Source organism: Vigna umbellata, chromosome 9 (assembly GCF_029865625.1).
Source record: "Vigna umbellata cultivar VRB3 chromosome 9, Vumbellata_1.0, whole genome shotgun sequence".
In the NCBI taxonomy this organism is placed as follows: Eukaryota; Viridiplantae; Streptophyta; class Magnoliopsida; order Fabales; family Fabaceae; genus Vigna; species Vigna umbellata.
The window spans coordinates 2,485,002-2,489,374 of NC_142173.1; the positions used below are offsets into that span (position 1 = coordinate 2,485,002).

The 4,373-nt window shown below is 32.4% G+C and overlaps 1 pseudogene across 1 annotated transcript; it reads right to left on the minus strand.

Annotated features, from left to right (window-relative positions):
* Window positions 1–1,363: 1,363 nt before the first annotated feature.
* On the minus strand, window positions 1,364–4,015 carry LOC148192312 (ras-related protein Rab7-like; annotated as a pseudogene). Its single transcript, XR_015782120.1, has 5 exons — window positions 3,860–4,015; window positions 3,052–3,197; window positions 2,755–2,835; window positions 2,532–2,677; window positions 1,364–1,587 (listed from the first exon to the last, which is right to left on the minus strand). The product of XR_015782120.1 is annotated as a ras-related protein Rab7-like (transcript).
* Window positions 4,016–4,373: the final 358 nt, after the last annotated feature.

Sequence of the window (4,373 nt, forward strand, 5' to 3'; positions counted from 1 at the left end):
AATTTCCCAAATCTCATTATCAATAGATTCCATAAAAATTTGCATTCTCACTTTACAAAAAGCATAGTTTTCCCTATTAAATGATGCAAGTCTGTTGATAGAGGCACCCCTAACAAAGGTTTGATGTTGCCCCGTCATTTTTAGTTACTATGAAAGCAAGCTCTGATACCAATTGTCAGAGAGGTGGAGCACAATGGTTAATGCATTCAACAAACCAAGATGGGGTGAGTTGGTTTCTTATCACATAATGTTCTTTTAATAATTTTCTCATGTAAATAGAAATTCCTTAAAAACAATTTAAAGAAATTTAAAGAGTAAGGAAGAGATAAAATTGCACATGTAATTTTTAAACTGGTTCAGATCACAGAGATGCTACATCCAATTGTTAATCTCAACCGAGAATTAACGCTTCACTAGCACAAACCAACAAACTGTTACAATCATAAAGAAAATAAATCAGTTTAAGGTTAGAAAACCTCTCTTGTTACCTCAAGAGTGAAACTAACTTCCCTTGTAGCCCACAAGGGATGAACACCTCCTCCGAATGTTTTACAAAGGATGACCACCTCCTTTGAATCTACATAAAGGATGAACACCTCCTTTGAATCTTCACAAAGGATGACAAGCTTTCAACTCAGGAACAACAACACTCAATCACACTTCGATTGAAAGTTCTCGCTCTATGCCAACATGCCAAGTTCTCAAAGCCAAGGGTTCTGCAAACTCTAGAACACTTATCACCGCACACTACATATAAGAATTTCGAAAATACACTTATTTTGTATTCTTTGTATTTTAGAATGAGAGTCCTAATAAAGTTTATAGAGATTTCACTCAAGGATACTTCCAAAAATCCGTTGTCAGCAGTTTAGCGTGTAATAATCGATTATCCTAAAATGGTAATCGATTATGCATTAATGAATGCACAATGGTCAACAACTTGCACTAGTGGAAAAATGACTTTTTATAACGTACAAAAATGATCTTTTATAACGTAGTTACTGTGGACGTAGTTCTGGGCGATATAATAACTCTGCGCCTTTTATAACGTAGCAGAAATTTATAATATGCGCAAACTATTATGACAAATTTCCATTTGTATGTTATAATAGGATGAAAGGTATTATAACATAGAAGTTTTTGTACGTTATAATATGTTATATATTATTACGTATATATTATTGTACGTTATAATATGTGATCAACGTACCCTAACGTACTAAGCAATGTACGTTATGATATATGTTTTTATTTTTAAAAAAAAATTATTATTAAATTTGACATCCAATGAAATTATAATAATATTCCTGGATTATGATCTCATCCAATCAATTTATAATGAATAGAGCTTTAAATAAACAAATTTAATGAAACTAACAAAATAGAATTATTTCAAATATTAAATAGTCTAATATTTAATACATCATTTATACATGAAGCTATATATTAAATCTAAATATTACATTAATGTACATACACTATTTAATTGTAACAGTTTCTACTAACACTTAAAATAAAAGAAGCCCAGTTCCTTCTAATGTCTTCAGTGTCTCCAACAGCATCCATGAGAGATGAATCATTAAAGATCTACAAATAAAATAATAGAGTTAAAACAATATTGTGATGAATAGTTGGATAAGTATTTAAAGATCAACCAAGAACCTTATCAAATATCTTTATATCCTAATCCTAGTTACACAAACCAAAGAAAAATACCCAAGAGGAGCAAGTGGATATTGAAAATTCATTAAGATCATAAACATAAAACACACTTATTTATTCTTCATTCAGTTACATATAAGCGAATAATAATTGATCAAAATTACTTTAAATTTAACGAAACCTGGTCCTACAATATTTAAAGCAAAATTTTAAATTAACTAATGTCTCTTGATCCACAACTCTTACTATCTATAAGAAGAGATTGTTATTAATCATATTCAAATCTATAAAATTTCTTCCATCTAATTTAAGGAAAAAAATACAAACTAAATATTTATAGCTGAAACTCTACCATTATCTTTATCTAGATTAATTTAACGAAAATAGAATATTATATTTAATAACTTTAAATGGTCCTCGACGGCTATAATGTCATTCAATTTCCTACAATCGCAGACATTGTAGACACAATCCTCTTAATGATTTCTATATATAAATTAACATCAGCAATAATAATATATTAATATTGATTTCTAGAATGTTAGAAATGCCAAATAATATATTAATTTGGGAATTTCTTTATAAGAAAGAGTAATAAAATTCACATTAAATAAAGAACTTAGGCCAAAAACAGAAATATGAGACATGAAACGCATACCAGTGAACCATTTTCTATTTCTATCACTTCATTGACATTCCAACAGTGATAGTGTGTAGATATGCCTTAATGCATAGTAGTTGTATATTAAATCTTAAACTGCAAGTGGTACTAACATCATTGACAATAGTTGGTACATGTCCGGTACAGTTATATAGTAGTACAATCTATATTCATGTGTATCTGCATCACAATCGAGAGTGAAACTTACATGTCTTGTTCGTGCTCATTGGCAAGAGCAGCCTTGGCAATACACAGAAATGCAGCATCAACATTGAAATCTTCTTTTGCGGATGTTTCAAAATAGGGAATATTCCCTTTTGAAGCACACCAATCCTTTGCTTTCTTCTCAGAAACCTGCATGTGAGATAAATAAACATTTTACACTCAGAGATAAAGTGAGAAAATGTCAAAGTGTAATAATATTTGCCTACCACTCGACTATTCCCGCCATCAATATCAATCTTGTTTCCAAGCAAAATAAATGGAAATGACCTTGGATCGGGTGGGTTTGCCTGCATCACAAAGATACAACGAGAACATAAATCTGAACAGAAAGCTTATCCAGCAAATTCCAACATTGGTAGGTTATAAATTAGGGTTAGACAATCTGTGAATGTTATGAGGACACACTAGCTAATAGATGCATTTGTCCATGTGAAAAAACACCTCACCCTAGACAATAGTCGAAGCAGCAAGAGATAAAGCATTTTGAAAAGGACAATAATTACCTGTTTGAGAAACTCTCATGCCAGTTGTCAAGGGTATCGAAAGATTTCATCACATTAACATCATACGCAAGAACACAGCAATCCGCGCCTCTATAAAATGCAACCCCGAGACTTTGGAATCTCTCTTGCCCAGCAGTATCCCATATCTATCAATCAGACACAGAAAATAAACACATTGGAACAAACTAATTAGAAGGCAAACAGTAGCAGCAGATTTGCAACGAAATAACAGTAATATAACACCAAGATCGAGAGTTAAAGACTCATGTTGAACATTACTCATAACACCAAAATTCTCAGACAAAACATTCCTAATAGCATGCTATTTCAAGATGAGAGCCATATGTACAATTTTCTGCTTCTGTTATATGAGGGATTAGTTGTTCTTATTTTTTGTATTCTGTTATTTGAATTTGAAAGAATGTAGATCTAAAATAATAGAGTGAATTACAGTATGAAAGATACACAAACCCTAAAGAAAACCCCTTCTTCCCTGAAAATTTCCCTGAAAACACCACTACTCTGCTACTTTTTCTCTGCCACTTTCATTGGCACAAGGACTAAAGTGAATAACACTTTCCAGCATCAATGATTCAGAAAGAAACGTTTTTTTAATTATAAATAGTCTATGATTACACTAGTTTATTTGTAGAAATATAACCCTAAATCCAGAATTTAATTTGAAGCAAATTCTCGTGCAGGAGATTTAAAACCCAATCTTTTTGTTCTTCAAGAATCAATGAAAACAAAATTAACAGGATAAAAAGAGGGGGAAAGTGTTACAGAGAAGAATGTGAACTATAACTACCTTCAAAATTCTCCAACCACCGCCGTGGATTCGGCATTCAAGGCTCCCTCCTCCTCTCTCTCGTGCTAACGCCGCTAATTTCTCCACCAATCCAAACACAATCCCCACCAATCTAGGAGAGAAATTAGTGAAATTAATAGAACAAAAACATAAAAAATTAGGAAAAAACAAAATAGTAGAATGTATGAATCATCACTACTACAAACGAACACGCTATGGACTCCTTCGAAGCTCCCTCAAAGAGTGAAACGCAGCGGAATGATACGAATCCAAGAGCAAATGAACCAAAACTGTGAATGAAGCAAGGAAACCCTAAATCAAACGGTGAAAGAACCTTAAAACACTAGGTTAACCGATTAAACGGTGGAAAGTGTTTAATCGAAGCAAAAGAGGATTTAAACGGTTAAAATCAAAGAAAAAGATGAAAGATGAGGGAAACCCTAGCGGAGGCCATAGATCGAAGAACTCATCGGTGAAGATGATGTTTCTAAGGCCGAAATAGCTGAAATAAGGT